Below are 20,933 nucleotides of genomic sequence, written 5' to 3' on the forward strand. Positions count from 1 at the left end.
GCTTCGGTTGTTGCTCGTTGCCATAATACTATTGCAGGTGCCGGCTATTGATAAACGAGTTCCTATATACCACACAGTGTGCACAGGGCTGAGCTCTGAGAAATTTCTAAAGCAGTTGAAATCAATCCCGGTGGTCTGTTTATTTATAGTTGAGGATATAATGTGAGGATATGCGATCCTAACTGGAGCCTCTGTATTTCCCTTGTACCTGAAAGTCTGAATCCTCAGCAGGTGACTGACTACCTTCTCATTATCACAGTTGATTACAGTCGGACTGCCACGCTTGTTACTGCTGAAACTAGGCCACGTGTTCTCGGATTCGTGATATATGATCTGACCTCTATCCCTGTGTTGGATCTTCCACCTCTCCTGATATGAACCAGAGGACTTCCACCCACGGTGCCACTTCCCTGCACTATGAATTAGGGAGTGAATATTTATTGATGGCCACATAAATCAATGATGAGCGGTCCCATGATTGCCATTCAACTCTACTGACATGCCGACAAGGTATTGCCTTGAGAATTGTAAGCATTTGTCCCGAAGATCATCACACGTGACGTCCTGCCAGTAGGTGTCCAAGTTATCATTCCGATGGTCCACCGCATAGTTTTCTAGGCTATCCGCCATAGCATTAGCATTTCGTCTAATTGCCTGCAAAACAACCTCATCGAGAACAGAGAGATGCTTGGCTATGAGCTCGGTGACTGCCAGTCTCCAGTGCTTAGTTACCTTTGCATACCTCGAACCAGTCTGTAATTTCCTCGCTGCATTGATGGTTAGGAGCAAGTCTCCTTCCTCTATAGTTGCCCCTTTCCCCAAGCGGATTAGGATTTGTAATCCTTGCTCTAAAGCTGCAAATTCGGCCTCATTGTTGGTGGCTTCCCCCAAAGATTTACTGAAGATGTGAAGAATTTCGCCTTTGTTGTTGCGTATAACACCTCCTAGACCTGCAAGGCTAGGGTTGCCTCGGGAGGCACTATCAAAATTTAGCTTGTGAAATCACAGTTGAGGAGGTTGCCAGGAGAGAGGAGGGGAAACAGGAGGGGGTCGCTGCGCCAGAGAAATGGGATTAGATGCAGCAATTATCCAAAAAATCTGCAGAATGTGCCTATCATTTGTGGATGGCCTGATCTCCTATTCTGCTTTACACCTGGTAAGTGTTGTTTCACGGATATTTTGCATGATGTTTGTTTTAATGGAGTCTAGCTGCCTAGAATCCTTTTGAAAAATTCTTCTGTTTCTTTCTTTCCATGTGGACCAGACTATGAAACTAGGGCTGAGCTTCCATAGTATATTTACAGTGTCACAGCTGGAGTAATTGGTTCTCTAGTTGGCTATGTTGTCTTGTATAGAATCTCTGATTCTGTCTGTTTGTTTAAAGATTTCTTCCATCAAAACCCAGAGTATTGGTCCATTCACAATTATTGAGTAAATGATTCATCGATTCCTCTTCTTTTTCATAGAGGGGGCATTAGGATGGACCTATGAAGCCTTTTTTGCGCAGGTTCTCCCAAGTGAGGATCTTACGATGAATTAAGAGCCATAAGAAGGTTTTTATCTTCAGCTAGATGGTGGTGTCCCTTACATTGTTATGCCAATTCACTTTCCCTCCCTGATCCGTGTTTTCTAAATAAAGTCTGGTTTCCTTTAGGTTGAAGGTGCCACCATCAAGTTTGCTCCATCTCAGTTAATCTTCATCCTGAGAGTAACAGATCTTCCTTGTATCCAGCAAGAGTTCAAGGATAGGAGAAGGTTGTCCATTCCGTCTGCCTGTGGGGTGTTGTTTGATTTGAGTCCCACTATCTCCAGTACTAGTCCCCAATATTGTCTCTCCAGTACTAGTTCACGATGAGTTTTCCTTGTTCCTGGTACCTTTGTTGCAGGGGAAGATAGTTAGGACTTTCAATCTTGGGAAGCTGCTGCTAAGAATCCTCCCAAAAGAGTGTTGTGTTGCTATTTTGTATTTCCCAAAAGGACTGTTGTTGTATGATATTTTGGTTGGCCTTAGCCAAGTTCCAAATGGGGGAACCTATTGGAGGGTTGGTCATTCGAATAAGATCCCGAGGGCTCCAGTTTTCAGCATAGTTGGCTTTCCATACCCTGGCCTAGGGTGTTTGTGGTTCTTTAACCCACCTCCACCAGAGTTTAGCCCCACAGGCTTTGTTGACTGTGTCCGGGTCTTGAAGTTCCAAACCACCCAGGATCTTGGGTTTATAGAGTTTATCCCACGCTGCTAGATCCCATTTCTGTTTATCAGAATTTCCAGACCATAGGAAATTTTTTTGAATGCTTCTAATCTTCTAGAGAACTCCTTTGGGGGCCGGAAGAATGGAGAGCATATATTGCGGGATGGCTTGTAGGATAGCCTTAGTTAGGACAAGCCAGCCATCGAAGTTAAGGACCCTATTGGTCCAGTGTTTACTTCGATTTTCGAGGTTAGAGAGCAGTTTCTCCCAGTGGATCTTTTGCCAGGGTTTATCAGTCAGGGGGATTCCTAGATACTTAGAGGGAAGGTTTTGCCTTTTGAATCTGAGGATAGCGGTGAGATTTTTCTGGATTGCTAAGTGACTATTGAAAAAGAAAATGGAGGATTTGTTCAGATTAAGGTCCATGCCTGTAGCTTTACTGAAGAGATTGAGAATGGCTTTGAAACCATGAGCTTCTCGAATCGTTGGGGTGCCATGGAGCATGGTGTCATCAACAAACTATTGATGAGTAGTGGCTGGGAAGGGTGGCACGGGTTGGAGACTCTGTATAGTGTTTTCCTCCTTTGCAGTTTTGATGATGCGACTTAGGACTTCCACCAAAATGACAGAAAGAAAAGGGGAAATGGTATCCCCTCGATGAATGCCTCTAGAGGGGGCAAAGGGAGAGGTGGGAGCTCCATTGACCAAGATAGAGAATATGGGGGATTTGATTATGGCTAGAATCTAGTTGATCCAACATTTTGCAAATCCGAAGGCTTTCAGAATGGCTTCCAGATACCTCCAAATGACCTTACCATAGGCTTTTGAGAGGTCCAACTAGATGATCATACCTGCTTTTTTCCGTGATTGAAGAGTATGGACCATTTCCTGAGCTAGCAGGATGTTATCCATGATCTGTCTTCCCTCCACATAGCCAGATTGCTCCTCTGAGATTATCCAAGGAAGAATTGGCTTTAGTCTGTTGGCCATTAATCTGGAGATAATCTTATAGAGAACATTGCATAAAGCGATTGGTCGAAATTTTGAAGGGGTGCTAGCTCCCTCCTCTTTGGGAATAAGGGCGATGAAGGTAGAATTAAGGGATTTGAGGATGGATGAAGATTTTCGGGAGTCTTCCACCACCTCCCACACTTCCAGATGCACAATTTCCCAACAAGATTTATAGAAATCAATGGTGAAACCATCCGACCTGGTGCCTTCCCATTGGGCATTTCTTTCACTGCTTCATCCACCTCCTCCATGGTAACAGGGCGGTCTAAAGATTTATTCTGATCTTCGGTTATTAACCTTGGAATGGAGGTCATGACCTCCATTATAGCCTCTTTCCTATCAGTGCCTGGCTCCGTTGCTATTTGGCTGAAGTGATTAGTGAGGAGGGAGGAGATTTCCTGATGAGTTTGGAGGGGAGTGCCTTGTTCATCCTTCAACTGTGTGATTTTGTTGGCGCACCTGTAATCTATAGCCGAGAGATGGAAGAACTTAGTGTTTTTCCCCTTCTTTGAGCCACTGAATGCGAGACTTTTGTCTCCAAAATATTTCTTCCTGCTGGCATCTATCATTCCACTTCTTCATAAGACTTTGCTCTGTATTAATGGCATCCTGGGTGATGTCCCCTTGGAGCCAGTATGTGTGGATTAGTGCCAACTGTTCCTCCAGGGCCTGTTTGTCTTTGAAGATGTCACCGAAGACCTCTTGGTTCCAAGACTTTAGTCGAGCTTTGATGTGTTTTAATTTGGCTTGGAACCTGTACATTTTGGTGCCTCTGGTGTCTAGCGGCTCATGCCACCATTGTTTGATTTTAGAATTGAATTCCGGGTGACTTAACCAAAATTTCTCAAACCTGAAAGGTCTATTTTTCGGAATTTCGAGGATGGCAGCGTCCATGGTGATGGGCTAGTGATCAAAGCCTCCACAAGGTATAATGTCCAATTCTACAGTTACCCCTTCAAGGAGGGTGGCTTCTGTTATAAGAAAGCGGTCAAGTCTAGAGGCAATTTGCCTGTCTCCTCCTCTTTTGTTATTCCAGGTATATAACCCGTTTTTAGGGAGGATATCCACAAGATTTGTTGTTCTGATGAAGCTGTTGAATGCCTCTGCATCTCGATTTAGCATTCTTACCCCTCCTTTCTTTTCTGTTAGCGAGGTTATCATGTTAAAATCTCCGCCATATATGGCTTTAGCTGTGGGATATCTATGCTACATTTTGGAGAGGCGATCTAGCATTACCAGTTTGTCCTCTAGTCTTTGGGGGCTGTAAATATTAGTACATAGGTAAGTATTGGAGTCCCCTATGATTTGCATTTCCAGGGAGATGAATGATCTGGAAGCCTCTGCAGATATAAGATGGATGGCGTGGGGATTCCAGAGCGTGGCCAGGCCTCCCTCCATTCTATTCCCTTCCACTTCCATGTATTCCATTCCTTTACCTAAATTTTTGCTTATCCCTTTTATTTTCTGGCTGGAGCATTTCGTTTCTTGCAAAAAAATAATGTCAGGCTTTTCATTTGTGACTTTCTTTTTTAGAATTCTTTGTTTCCTTTGGTTGTTTAGCCCTCCAGCATTCCATGAAAGTATCTTCATAATTAACAGAGTATTTAAGAGGGATGCGTGAAAGCCTCAAGGGCTTTCATCTTACCTGAGTTTAAGAGCATCTGACCTAGCTCTTGCAGTGCCTCATTATTAGTACGTCTGCCTCTCTTCTTCCTGTGCTTGGCATTGGAGTTTGTTTGATGTAATCCTTGGGCCTTAACTCCCAGACCCTTTGTTGTGCCAAAGCCTCTTTTCTGCAAGTTTAGTTCTGCATCTTGCCTTAATAGGAAAAGTGAGTTCACTCTTACTACTTCCTCCTTTGGGATATGTTCCATTCCCTTTTGCTTCCATTGCTCTACCATGGTTAGGAGATCCATGCCTTCTCTTTCTAGAATGTCACTTAGTTCCATATCCTCCGTTCCTGTTTCACTAACTATCATTTCCACATCTTCCTCTAAGTCTTTTGTTAGCGGCAGGAACTGTGGGGTGTCATTTGTCGAGATTGGATTAGGAGTTTGGGATTTCCGTGCTGGGGCATCCTAGACTTCCTGTGTTAGATCTGGTGCCTGGGAGGCTTCGGCTACCTCCATGTCAGACCCAAGAACTTCAAAGGCGTTGACTGTGCTCTTGATGGACGTGCTAGATTTGGGTTGATATTTCGTATTGGCCCGATGTTTGCCATTTGGACGGGTAAAACCTTCCTGATACTTACCTGTGAATTCTTTGGCTTTCTCGATTGGTTTGTTCATTGGGCATTCCCTAAATAAGTGTCCATGTTCATGGCATTTCTGACATCGAAATGAGATTTGTTCATAATCTATGGCTTGAAAGAAGACTTCATCTCTAAATTCTAACCATAGACCTTCATGATGGGCACCTGAAACATTTATTTCAACACATATTCTTGCACAAGATGTGTACCTTTTTTGTAGGGTGGCCTCCGAGGCTTTGATGAAGGTTCCCAGTTTGTTTCCTATTTGTTCCAGCGCTGCAGGTCTCTAGTAACTAATGGGGAGAGAGAATAGGTGAATCCAAACAGGTACATGCTTGAAAGTCTCCTGTTCTGGTGCAAAGTTGGGTTTCCAAGGTCTCATATATAGGCCTGCTAAGGCATAGAAGTATGGTCCTCCATCGAAAATGCAATCCCTGTCTTCCAGGTTCGCGAAGACGATAGTAAAGAAGCCTTTGGCTCCCAGGTGTAGCCTGACATCCCCTTTTGGCTTCCACTGTTGTTTGATCCATAAGCAGAGTGCTTTTTCCGTGGGCCAGAAGCCCATGAACTTATAGATCACCGCATGTACTAACATATGGTCTCTATAAGCCTGCATTTCAGTGTCGGTGATAACAACTCGTAGACTCTTTGATGTTTTGGGCTTGTAGTGTCCTAGGTTTTCCTGTTTTCTCGTCGTTGCGGTCGATCCCTCCTGATCTGTGTCGTACTGGGGTAGGGCTTCAGTATCCATAGTTTTTTTGTCTCTTCTTTCTACTTCTTGAGGTACCTATCGGGATTGGGTTTCTCGTTGTCTTGTCCTTCTAGAATCCTGATATTATTAGTTTGTTTTTGGCTTTGGGTTTCATTGGTTTGCTTGCCCATCTTTTTCTTCTTGCTTAACTCATCCTTTCCTGCATTCTCAGAGCCAGATATCTTCACCCCTTCCAGTGGGGCCTTTCCTTTATCCATCATTGCTTGCTTGTATGAAGGGGCCCCATTAGACCCCGCTCTCCTCATCTGTTGAGCCTAGACTAGCTCGTGCCTTCAGAGTTCTGCTAACAGGGCACTACCCTCCGCCAATGTTTGTGGTCGTGGTCTGCAAGCCGATCTGAACCCTAGCTTCCCTCTGTCGGGCAAGCTTAACAGTTCACGCTCATACCAGTGTGACGTATTCCTTCTTCATAATTGTAGTTATTAAAAGATAATTAATTTGTTGTGTTCTTGCATAAATCTGGATCACTCATTTATCACCTATGTATCATATCTTTTGACATTGTATTTCATCGTCATAAATCATTGGGTTCATAAAATACAATATGTGATTCATCTGTTAACACACTTGTGTTATATATTGGGGTGGTTGGAGGGGGAGGGATTCTCTATAATCTCGAAGGAATAATTATTGACAAAGTATGCTTGGGGACTAGGTAGGAAATCCAATAACCAAGCCGAGGCATATAGACTCTAGTTGGGTCTCCTTATAACCCAATGAAGAGTATTCAAAGACATCATTATTATGGGAGACTCTTTTCTTGTTATCTTACATTTAAGAACAAACTCCTCTCCAAGATACAATGTTCTAAGGTTATTGCTCCAACAAATCAAGGGTATCCTTCAATGGCCCCCACTACTTATGAATAATGCAATATAAAGCTTGTTGAGGTGAAGGATGATATTTATGGCTTGCGGGTGATGCTTCATCAACAAAGTGTTGAAATATTAAATTACAGTCAAATTCCATCTTGGACAACTCATATGATGGATATGATGATAACATTAAGCTCCTCTTTATGAGAGGACCAAAATTGACCTAAATATCACCTCGTTTGGACAAGCAGAAGTGGATTTGAATTTTTGTACCCACACATGCACATTTGGATAGTTCAACCTCAACATCAAATGGACATTATTAGGCATCCATGAAAGCATATAAATACAAGTGAGCTATAGCTTATTTAGACACCAACCAAGCATCTTCTCTTATTTCTGGATTAGCTCGCACATGTTCAACAGAGGTAGCTTGCATAGGGTCTGAAGTTTCAGGTCTGCAACTCGTACGGATTAGGGTTTCTGTTTTCTAGTCGCACGCATGTCACTAGGCTAAATTGACCACACTCGCATGCTTACAAAGGCCAAGAGAGTGACTGTGAGGCTATAGTCACTCACATGTCAACCTGAGAGAGTGATTGGGGTTTTGATTTAGGGTTTTGCATTTGACTGAAGTTGACCACAATCGACATAAAACTGAAGGGTTTCTCTATATACCACAGTGACTCTGGAAGTTTGTTTCAAATTTGTATTGGGTTATTTTGCTAGATATTGTATTGGGCTCATTGTACTCTCTGTTGAACATTTTATGATAATCTAATAGAAAAATAATTTCAAAGGGTTTTCCCCCTTGTGGGGTTTTTCCCTGGTCTTTGACCAAACATGGTGTCTCTTGTTAATGTGCTAATTGTCTCCTTTGTCATTGCATTTATTGTTTTATCTTCAATTATTATTGATGAATGGAAATGCTAATTGTAATTGGAAATATTGCTAATTGAAGTGTGGAATTGAGTTAAAGTAATTCATACAACCTATAACAATTTGAAAAATTAACATGGTATCAGAGCTAAGGTGAAGGACAAGCCCAAAAGGAGACAAGATTTAAAGCAATCATCTTTGGAAAGTTTAAAGAGTCGATCTAGTCAAAGTTAAGATGACTTCCTTCTTTAAGAGTGACGAGAAGTTGGGTGACTCTTCCAATTTTGCTGCATGGAAATCAAGTTGGAGATCATAGCTGATAACGATGATGTTTTGGACTATATTCAAGCAAGAGTACTTGAGCCTCTGAAGAATTCTTTCGTTGCTATAAAAAACAAGCATACGAAAGGTGAGTTAAAAGCAAAGCAAATTATAGCTGATGGTTTACAAGATAATTTACTTGCATATGTTTTAAACGTGAGAAGGTCTAAAGACATGTATGATAAGATAGTTGGTATGTATGAAGTCAACAATTTGAATGAAATCATCTCCTTGAAATATCAACTCAAATACACCAAGATGAACAAAGGAGAGTCCTTTCAATCCTACATAATGAGGATATATCATCTTAGAGATCAATTGAAAAGAGTTGGAGAATTTGTGCTTGATGGGGAATTAGTGATCGTGACTCTAAGAAGTCTCCCTCCTATTTGGGAAACCTTCATTACTGTCATAAGCAACAACAATGTCATCTCGTCATTTAATGAAATTATTGGAAAACTCACTCAAGAAGAGTCAAGGATGATATCAAGAGGAATGATTCAAAAGCATGAAGAAGGAGATCCCGCTGCATTCATCACTCGTGATAAAAAGAAGGAGAAAGGGAAAGGAGGTCCGTCAAATTCAAGAAAGCCTCCTCCTCTGTAGGTTTTAACCCTGTACATAAATTACCTGCATACGAATTCTTAAACAAAGAAAATAAACAATGCGAGAGCATAACCCATAAAACACATATGCATAGAGATTTTTCCCTAGATCCCAAAACTGGGACTACCAGCTTGATTTTTGATTATGTTCCTTTCAATGTTACAATACATATTTATACATGCCGAAGCATCCAATACCACAGACCCCATAAAGTGGGGTTACGGGTGCCCTTCAAACCCCCTATTAACTACGTGGAAAGAATATAACACAACCCAACAATCTCCCACTTGTTGTTTTCTTTCCACAGGGGGCCACAGGAGAGCTTAGTCATTTTTCAGCCCTGAGATTCCCATTGCTTCTCTACACCAAGAGAACTTCTCAGAGCTCACAGATTTTGTCAATGCATCTGTAGTATTCTTCAAAGTGTCCACCTTTACCAGCAACACCTTTCTGTCTTCTATCATATCCCTCACAAAGTGATATTGAACATCAATGTGCTTTGTCTTTGAATGATAAGCAGGGTTCTTTGCCAAGAAAATTGCACTTTGGCTGTCACAGTCTATTCTTATAGCTCCCTGTACTAACCCCATACTTGAACACAATCTCTGCAACCAAACTGCTTCCTTGCTTGCATGAGTGGCTGCCATGTATTCTGCCTCTGTAGTTGATAGTGCCACTACAGATTGTTTCTTACTCATCCAACTGACTGCACCTCCAAATAGGTTAAACACATACCCACTTGTAGATCTTCTCTGATCCAGATTTCCAGCCCAGTCTGCATCAACAAAGCCATGAATATCCAACACTCTGTCCAATCCTGGTCTTTCTTGGTAGCACAAACCATAATCACTAGTGCCACGCAAATACCTGAAAACCCGCTTCATTGCTGTCCAGTGCTCCTTCCCATGTTTTGACATAAACCTGCTCAATACTCCCACTGCATGTGCAATGTCTGGTCTAGTACAGACAATTGCATACATCAGGCTACCCACTGCACTTGCATATGGAATGCGGGACATGTCCTCTTCCTCTTCTTGTGTCTTGGGACACTGTTCAGCAGATAACCTCACACCTACAGGAATAGGAACCTTCACCGATTTACTATCCTGCATATTAAACCTCTGGAGTATTGTCTCGACATACTTCCTCTGGTTTAACCAGAGCTTCCTCTTTGACCGATCTCTTTTAATTTCCATGCCCAAAATATAGTTTGCAGCACCAAGATCTTTCATGTCGAATTTGGAGGACAATTGGGTCTTCAAATCCTGGATAATTTCTTTGTCATTTCCAACCAGCAACATATCATCCACATACAAGACTAGATAAATAATACGGTCACCAATTAATTTAAAATACACACAATGATCTGCTTTGCTTATGGTGAAGCCAAGTCCCCGTATAAATGTATCAAATTTCTGATACCACATCCTTGGTGACTGTTTTAACCCATACAGAGACTTCTTTAACTTGCATACCAGTTCTTTCTTACCCTTCACCGCAAAGCCTTCAGGTTGCTTCATGTAGATTTCCTCTTCCAAATCCCCATGAAGAAATGTCGTCTTCACATCCATCTATTCTACCTCAAAATCAAAAGTAGCAGCAACAGATAAAAGTAATCTAATAGAAGTTACCTTGGCAACAGGAGAAAAAATATCACCAAAATTGATTCCCGGCACCTGGGAATAACCTTTTGCTACCAACCGAGCTTTGTATTTCTCCACCTTTCCTTCCACATTTGTCTTCTTCTTGAACACCCATTTGCTGCCAATGGGTTTCCTTCCAGCCGGCAACTCCACCAGATCCCAAGCCTCATTTTTGTGCAAAGATGCCATTTCATCAACCATGGCCTCTTTCCAGACTTTTCCATCCTCTGAATCCACTGCTTCCTTCACAGTTCTGGGATCATCATCAGTAACAGACAAAGCAAAAGCAGATGGACTATACCTTTCTGGTTGCCTTCTTTCTCGAACTGATCTTCTCACAGCCGGAGTTTGTGGCTCTTCATCTTCTGATTCCTCCTCTGCTGCAGAGTCTGATTCTTCCTCCTTTGGCTCAAACTATATCTTCTCAGGTTCCTTTGGTTGGACTTCATGTTGAATAACATCTTTTACCTCTCTGAACAACACATCTCGGCTGTACACAACTTTCCGTGTGACTGGGTTCCAAAGCTTATAACCCTTTAAACCATCCTTATACCCAATAAAGATGCACTTTTCAGATTTACTATCCAACTTGGTTCGTTTCTCCTTTGGAACATGTACATATGCATCACATCCAAATACCCTTAGATGTGAAAGAGAGGGTTTCTTACCAGTCCATACTTCTTGTGGAGTCTTATCCTCCAACGCTGATGAAGGTGATCTATTGATCAGGTAACATGCAGTATCCACCGCCTCTGCCCAGAATTCCTGTCCTAACCCGGCACCACTGAGCATGCTTCTTGCCCTTTCCATCAACGTCTTGTTCATTCTTTCTGCGACTCCATTTTGCTGAGGTGTATATGGAGTAGTCTTCTGCCGTGCTATACCACACTTCTTACAAAATTCTTCAAATTCCTTGCTGCAAAATTCTCCACCATTATCTGTCCTCAGCACCTTTATCTTCTTCTCTGTCTGATTTTCCACCAGAGCCTTAAATTCTTTAAACCTGTCAAAGACTTCAGATTTCTTCTTAAGAAAATATATCCATGTATTCCTTGAGAAGTCATCTATGAATGATACATAGTACACAGACTTACCCAGTGATGGAACCTTCACAGGTCCATACACATCACTGTGCACAAGCTCTAATATCTGTTTCGTCCTCTTACCACCAGAGGGGAAACTCACCCGATTCTGCTTGCCATATACACAATTTTCACAGAAATCAAAATCCAGAGAGCTATTATTCATACCTTCTACCATACCTTTACCATGAAGTATTCGAAAGCCCTTCTCTCCAATATGTCCAAGCCTTTGATGCCACAACATGGTCTTCTCTCCAGAGACCACTAGATTCTCTACTCCATTTTCAGGAACCATAGAACTATTGCACCCATCAACAACAGTGCTACCTTGCAGCTTGTACTGAGTTCCAATCCGAACTCCCCGCATTAATATCACTGCTCCTCGAACCATCTTGCAGGTATCTTTCTCGAACACTGTCTTTACACCTGCATCATCCAACTTGCTTACAGAAATCAGATTTCTGGCCAATGCAGGAATATGTAGAACACCCGGAAGTGTTCTAACCCTTCCACCTTGCAACTTCAACTTTACTTTTCCCCGACCAATGATTCTAGCCTTCCTATCATCTCCTAAGAAGACATCACCACCATCGTATTTCTCATACTCGCAGAACCACTCTCTATGGGGAGTGAAGTGAAAGGATGCACCTGAGTCAATCAACCATGCCTCATGATCTACATGTGTACTTGAAGAAGCCAAGTACACATCCCCACCTTCATCTGAGGTGGTTTTCGCCTCTGTAGAAGGAGCATCATCAGATCCCTTTCCTTTATCAGGAGCTTTAGATTTACAATCCCTTCTGAAGTGCCCTTCCTTTCCGCATTTCCAGCACACCACCTTTGTAGGTTTTCCTGGAGATTTAGATCTCCCTCTAGATTTAAATCTCCCACTCGATGACTTATTTTTGTTTCTGTTCTGGGACCGTCCTCGTACAGACAAGGCATCACCATTTTGGTTGTCCATATTTTTCCGTCTCATCTCCTCCGTCAGCAAGGTTGAGACTATTTCATCAAACTGCAAAGCAGTTGCATTGCTACCTATTACAATAACCAGACTATCCCACGAATCTGGTAGAGAACACAACAGACTGATGCACTTATCTTCATCTGAAATTTTAATATCAACAGATAATAACTGACTTACCACAGTATTAAATGCATTCAGATGCTCTGTCACCGAGTCTCCATCTTTCATCCTCAGGTTATACAGCTTTTTCCGTAGGAACAGTTTATTCACCAGAGACTTAGATTGGTACAAAGTCCCTAACTTGACCCACAAAGCCTTTGTCGTAGCTTCCCCTGATACATTCAGCAATACTGAATCAGAGACACACAATCGTATTGTGCTCTTTGCCTTCCGATCCAACTTCTTCCATTCTTCATCGGTCACTCCCGATGGTTTAGTACCCGGATCTACCACGATCCACTGATCTTTATCCACCAACAGATCCTCCATCTTGAGTTTCCACAACTCAAAATTCTAACCATTGAACTTCTAAATCTCTATCTTTCCACTGCTCGCCATCTTCTTTCACCACCATAATCGATCTCGCAGATCTCCCACTGAACAGGGTCTACCACAGGCCTGAGCGAAACCCCTCAGTAACAAAGGCGTCCCCTTGAAGCCAAAACAGCTCTGATACCAAATGTAGGTTTTAACCCTGTACAGAAATTACCTGCATACGAATTCTTAAACAAAGAAAATAAACAATGCGAGAGCATAACCCATAAAACACATATGCACAAAGATTTTTCCCTGGATCCCAAAACCGGGACTACCAGCTTGATTTTTCATTATGTTCCTTTCAATGTTACAGTACATATTTATACATGCCGAAGCATCCAATACCATGGACCGAAAAACATCACGTCCAAAAAACATGTGCGAAAATCATGCACAAAACCATAGGTGGGTCCGCCCAACCTAACATATGGTCCAAAACCAAAATTTTCCGGGGCGCTGCCTCGGACCCCATAAAGTGGGGTTACGGGTGCCCTTCAAACCCCCTATTAACTACGTGGAAAGAATATAACACAACCCAACATCCTCTAAATACAAGTAGAAGAAAAGAACACATAAACATTGAATGCTACAATTGTCACAAAAAAGGCCACTATGCTCAAGATTGCCCCAAGAAGAGAAATGGACCACTTATAATACTAGAAGCAATAACAACAAGTTCAATGATCAAATGAGAAGAGATGATAGAAGAAATGACTACAATGGAAGAGATGAAAGAAGAAGAAGAGATGCTCCAAGTGACCATGAAGAAGACCATTGTCCTCAAAAGAAGTCAAAATTTTCTAGGTATGAAAGAAATGTTGCAAATCAATTTGAATATATTCTTATTTCTTCCCTTATTAGTTCATATCCTCCAGATTCGTGGGATAGTTGGTTGGTTGATAGTGGGGCCACTCATCACTTCTCTGGTTATAAGGAAGTTATCTCTAATTTGGTAGAGAGGGAGTCAAATTTGAAAATCATTATTGGAGACAACTCCACTCATCCTGTTAAAGGTTTTGGGTCCATCAAATTTCATTTAAATTCTAGAGAATATATTTTGCTACATGATGTGATGTATGTGCTTGGGTTGAAGAAGAATTTGGTATCAATATCTGCTTTGGAAGACAAATGGATGAGGGTTATCTTCACCAAGGGAAGGTTCTTACTTGGCTTGTTGGATAACTTATGAAAAATGCATTCACATTGGGATAGAAATATGAAGGATTCTACAGGGTCACTAGAAGACCACTATTAGAATTGGTTCATAATACTAACCATTTAAGCAAATTATGGCAGCAAAAGTTGGCTCATCTACATTATGATTCTTTTTCGAAATTGGAGAAATTGGTCTCATGGATTCCAAAGGTTCAAGCCCAACATGATAGAGTATGGCTAGGTTGTGCAAGTGGAAAGAAGGCAAGGGGACCATTCCCCTTTGGTGAGAACAAGACAAATGGCATCCTCCATCTCATTCATTCCAATATATGTGGTCTGATGCTCGTGAAATCTCTTGGTGTCCATCTTTACTACATCACATTCATTGATGAATTTTCAAGGAAGACATGGATATACTACTTGAAGCATAAGGATGAAGCCTTCGAAACATTCAAGGTGTTCAAAGCATTGATTAAAAATCAAACAGGAAAGAAGATCAAAATATTCAGGTCCGATAATGGTGGACAATACATGTAAAACGAGTTCATTGAATTTTGCAAGAAGGAAGGTGTCAATAACGAAATAATTGTGCCATATACTCCATATTAAAATGATCTAGCTGAAAGGAAGAAAAGGTCTATAGTAGAAGCTACCTGAGCAATGCTCCATGATCAAAAGTTGCCTAAGTTCCTTTGGGCCAAAGCTTCACATGTTATTGTTTATGTTCAAAAGAAGGTGCCTCATCAAGCTTTGGAAAACAAGACCCCTAAAGAAGTGTTTACAGGTATCAAGCCCGACATTTGTCATCTCTGAATATTTGGATGTCTCGTATATTTCCATGTGCCAAAGGACAAAAGGAACAAATTGGAAGTTACATGAAGAAAATGTATGTTTGTTGGATATTGTGAAAACTCTAAAGAATTTAGTATATATTCCTGGCCAAAGGAAGGTTGAAATTAGAAAGGATGTTACATTTGACGATGATGTCGCCCTTCAAAAATCAAGGGACCTTCCTCTACCTCCTCCTCCTGAGAAGAATGATGACATGGATATTCTAGATGGTCCTTCATTACCCAAGTCCGAGACTGATATTATTGATGATCCCATGGAGCCTATGGATCCTTTCAATCCTCCTCCAAGTGATCCTCCTACTAGGAAGAGACCACTTTGGCTTCGTGACACTCCATAGGATGTTGAGAAACAGGTTCCTGTTCGAAGATCATTTAGAGAAAGGAAGCAACCATGAAGGTACCAAGGATATGTTGTAGCCATGAGTACTATGATTCAAGTCGAACCTTCCACATTTGAAGAAGCTGTAAAAGAACAAGTTTGGAAAGATGTTATGGCTGAAGAATATGGATCAATTATGAATAATGATGTATGGGATGTTGTGCCAAGACCAAAGGGAAAATCTGTGGTGACTTCGAAGTGGCTAGTCAAGATCAAACACAGAGTTGATGGTAGCATTGAAAAAATACAAGGCATGGTTTGTGGCTCGAGGTTTCTCCCAGAAAGAGAGAGAAGATTATGATGATATATTTGCACTTGTGGCTCGATATACAACCATTCTTTCGATAGTTTCCCTTGCCACAAGTCAAAGATGGACCCTTCATCAAATGGACGTGAAGACTGCATTCCTCCATGGCATGTTACAAGAAGAAGTGTATGTTGAGAAACTGTAGGGATTTGAAGTAGAAGATCGAAAGATACATGATTTCAGATTAAAGAAGGCATTGTATGGTTTGAAGGAAGCCCCCAGAGCTTGGTATGCCCGCATAGACAGTTATTTGGTGAAGTTTGGATTCACAAGAAGTAATGTCAATCCCAACCTCTACTTCAAGGTAGTCCAAGGTATGTTGTTGATTTTGGTTTTATATGTTAACGATCTATTCTTGACAAGTAGTGAGCCTTTGATAATCGAGTATATGAGGGAGATAGCCTCTGAATTCGAGATGAAGGACCTTGGACTCATGCACTACTTTCTAGGCCTCGAGGTGTCATAAATTCCCAAAGAGATTTTCCTTTCACAAGGAAAATATGTTGTGAAGCTATTAGAGAGATTTGGAATGAGAGAATGCAAGTTCATGGCCACACCGAAGGAAATGAACTTCAAGAAGTTATATGGAGAAGTTGTAGGACCCGATTTGGCGAATTCATTTGAGTATAGACAATAGATTGGGGCTCTGATGTTCCTTGTGAACACCCATTTAGACATATGCTATGCAGTGAGCACGTTGAGTCAATTCATGACCGAGCCTCTCCATGCACATTGGACCATTTCCAGACACATTTTGAGATATTTGCATGGGACGATCACACTTGGTGCGAGATATTCTACTAGAGATGTTCGACTTCATGGATACATCGATGTTGATTGGGTAGGAAACATTATCGACAAGATGATTACATTTGGATGTTGTTTTTGTCTTGGATCTGCCATGATATCTTAGATGAGCAGAAATCAGAAGTCTGTAGCATTGAGTACTGCCGAGGCAGAATATATTACCACTGGCATGGCTAGGTGTGAAGCAATTTGGTTGAGAAATCTCTTTGGAGAGTTACTTGAGTAGCTCTTAGACACTACAGTGTGTTGGGCCTCCAACTTCTCATGATTTTGTTGATGAAACCATCCATTTTCACATCATTCCATTCACCCATTGTCAACATTTTTAACCATATTTCTCCATAAACATACCAAATTCCTGCATACATGTTTACATGGTTTATTATTATTATTTCCATTATTTTTAATGAATTAAGAAGAACTTTTCTTGGTTTTACTAATGACAGTTTGGCCAATTTAAGTTTCTACAGTTTAGTCAAGTTTCCATAGCTATCTCCATGGTTGAGGTAGTAGCACCACTCTAGAAGGAAATCTAACACTTGGACTTGGTTTCTAGAAGCTCCAATATGGATTTGTATTGGTCAAATTCCACGTACCCGGATTAACATATAAATGAAAGTAATTTATCAGTAAATTAAATTACCCAACATAGTGATATATTGCAACAACAAGAGTGGGATCTATCTAACAGAGAATCATGTATTTCATGACAAGTACAAGCACATAGAGATTCAATATCACTTCATTCGAGACATGGCATAGAGAGGAGTCATTCGTCTCCATCACATATCGATAGATGAGCAGATTGTAGATATTATCACCAAGGCTTTACCAAAAGGGAAGTTCTTGGTCTTTAGAGAGCAACTTGGACTGATGGATGTGACCCCTCATGGTAAGGGGCATCATTAATCGAGGACACTGAGCCAACTCTTCTCCCTTGTTTGAGCTCCTAGGGTGAGGAATTGAGATACAAGGCTCCTGGGGTTGAGGGATCTTTGGACAATAAGGTTTCACCCCTATCTATTACCCATAGGGTTGGAGTAATAGCTCACCCTATCTTGGTCTTTACAGAGTATACCCCAGTTGGCATCATACCCAGAAGCTAGGCTTGTTGGGATTGTCCCTCCCCGTATGGAAAACAAGTTGAGGAGGCTTGGAGGCGTGTGATCCTTACCTCTTGGTAAGTCGGGTATCTTGTCCAAGCTCAGATTATGATGCCAATATTTTACCACGTGACTCTTAAGGGTCATTGCTGGGAAGATTGGTAGGCAATAGGATGGGTTGAGTAGTGGCTCCCCTACATCACCTGTTGACACCTTATCCTTGTGATTGGGTGAATTTATGTAAATAGATAAATAAGAAATATGAACAGTCATCGGGAGATGAACTGAATAGTCTCTCCCTCATGTATATAATGAAGACTTGCCTGATGAATAATACACACGAATCATTTTTGCCTTGTGGAGTTACTGCCTGGCCTGACATGGTATCAGAGCCAAGTTCCCAAAATAGTTGTAACTCCTATCTGCCTACTACTCTCTGTCCTCTGCCTACTGCTCTCTGTCCACTACCTACTGCTCTCTGTCCCCTTCACTATTGCTGCTGTGTGTTGTACGCTGGTATGTCATATGTATTTTTATTTCTGAACGTTGGCCCTGTCTGTCATATGCATTTTTATTTCTGATCGCTGGTCCGACCTAGTCAGTTGCGTGCTACAGCTACGCTGCTCGATACGTGCCTTGAATGCTGCTGCCATTCTCCAAAACAAACCGAAACCCTATCAGACAGCGCAGTGAAAATATAGTGATATCCTTGGCCTTCGTGCAGGGAGCGATTCTGAAAAACGTTGTAGCAATTTCCATGTGATTCTGAAGTATTCGCTCTCAAGTGTTTCAAATCATCCGTGGTGGAAAAGCGGCTCTGCCAAGGAATTTGGCGTTTCTCTTCTCGAATTATCCGTTACTACACAAAATACACTAACCCACTTTTGTATTTTGTTTCAGTTTTGAGCAAATATGCATGGGATATGTGCTCGCCAAGCAACTTCAGAGACGGGTATGCTTAGAACCAAAATTCAGTAGGTGGGTTGCTGATTCGGTGTTTGTTGCAGAGTTGGGTCTAACAACAAGTCTTGGATAGATAGACGGGTGGACATCACGCTGTTCGATGATGAGGGTCGGTAACCCTTGCGTTTAGAACTCCGTTCAGGAAAATGAATTAACACTGCACCGAGAGCTTTTAAGGACCGATTTTCGTGACCACTACCCATCGCCTCGCCTAGCTGCTAGTCACGGGTTTCGAACCCGGTATCACGTGCCTGGTTTGCAACTGTGATGTGGGAATACTCTGAGCCTATTCAACAGCGACCGCTACAAATCCTGACGGTGATTCTTAAATTTGCATTTATCAGGTAAATGGGTTCATGTCAGTTTGGGTATGTAGATGCCGTTCATGGAATTGGGAGGACGCTGGATGGTTTGGATTGTGTGGGGGAATTGGTCATGCACAAAGCCTATGTATAAATAGAAATGAGTATGTCAGTCCTGTCTTGTCTACCTGTCTCATTAATTTTCAATTTATGTATAAATAAGACGTCAAAGATAGACCAATAAAGGACTAATGAATGAGTCTGAATACAACAAATCTTCGGTCTGCATTTGATACAATTTTCCCAGCATAAAGTATTTTTTTATCAGTAGAAGTAATTTTTACATAATGCATTCAATCATATCCATGGTGGGAATAGTTCTCACTGGTAAGGAGAACTATCCTGAATGGTCCCGGATGATAAAACACACCCTCATTTTCAATGAGTTGTGGAAAGGAGTGTGTGTCAAAGACGGAGACAATGAACCAGTACAACCTACCTCAGACAAGGAGCTCGTCATTTGGGAAAACAAGAACAGCAAAGCTTATGCATTAATTGTAGCATCTATAAATGAAGAGGTGAGTTGCCATATTTTGTCTTATTCAACTGCCTTTGAAGCCTTACAAAAGCTGAAAGAACTCTATGACTCACATTCTGCACTTGAAGTTGTTCAACTCGTGATTAAACTCTTCACTCTTGAACTGCAAAATAATGATCCTCTTACTCTTGCATCTGAAGTAAAGTCTATAATGCATGATATCAAATCCACTAAGGTTGAATTGGATATTCCTCTTATCGCTTTTCTCAAGGCAATTTATCCTACTTACTCCAATTATCTTGAGTCATTGCAAGCAAATGGAGATCTCAAAGATATAACCTTTGACTCTCTTGTGAAAAAGTTTGTTGAAAGAGAGAAAGCTTTTGGAAAGAGGACAACCCCTGGATCTTCTGAAAAGGTTGTGTGCCTTGCTCATAAAGAAAAGCATCCTGCTCAAGATTCTAAAAGAGGAAGAGGTGGTCGAAGAGGAAGAGGAAGATATTTCAGAGGCAGGGGGGCAGACATTCTCAAGGAGAAAATGCAGATTTGCATTGCATACGCTGCAAAAGAAATGGATCACATGATGCCTCTACATGCAAGCTACCATGGGACAAAATTGAGTAGAAAAGAAACCAACAGAAAGGTAAAACTGATGATACAGACAAAGGTAAAGCACCTGAATCCACTCACTATGTTGTGGCACAATGTAACATTGGAGTAAATGAAGATTTATTTAATGCTTCACTTGCTTCTTGGAAAAATGATTGGTTGCTTGATTCAGGAGCAACCTGCCACATGACTCATAGAAAAGATTTTTTTGAAGATTTCACTGACAATGTTGATGGAGCAGTATACTTTGCAGACCAATCAAAAATCAAGCCATCAGGGCTTGGCACAATCAGGCTTAAACTGCCTGGTCTTCCAGACTTTCTTCTGCATCATGTTCTATATCTCCCGCAACTCAAGAGAAACTTTCTGTCCTTGGTCCACATCCGCGAGCAAGGTCACTCCATTCATATGTTTGATGGCAAGCTTGAGGTAAGAAAAGCATCTGATCACTCACTTGTCATGAGGGGAATAGAAGAAGAAAGGCTTCTCAAGCTGCAAGGAACCTCTGCTCGTGCACAACATTTCTCATACAATTCTTATCATGAAGAAGGTACACTTCCATCAAGTTTATTATGGCATGCTAGATTTGGACATTTGAACTATGACAGTCTCCGCTTGTTGAAGAAAAATGGTGTTGTTGGTTTGCCTACAATTCCTAGGAAACTTAAGCAATGTGATGCTGGCATTCTAGGAAAGCATAGGAAACAGTCTTTTCATGATTCACATTCAAGAGCACATAGAAAACTTGAACTCATTCATTCAGATTTATGTGGTCCAATGCCTGTTCATTCTGCAAATGGAAATAAATATATCATGACATTTATTGATGACTACACCAGAATGTGT

This window comes from Pinus tabuliformis, chromosome J (assembly GCF_031772625.1).
Source record: "Pinus tabuliformis cultivar Carrire ecotype Pingquan chromosome J, CPIR1, whole genome shotgun sequence".
NCBI lineage: Eukaryota > Viridiplantae > Streptophyta > Pinopsida > Pinales > Pinaceae > Pinus > Pinus tabuliformis.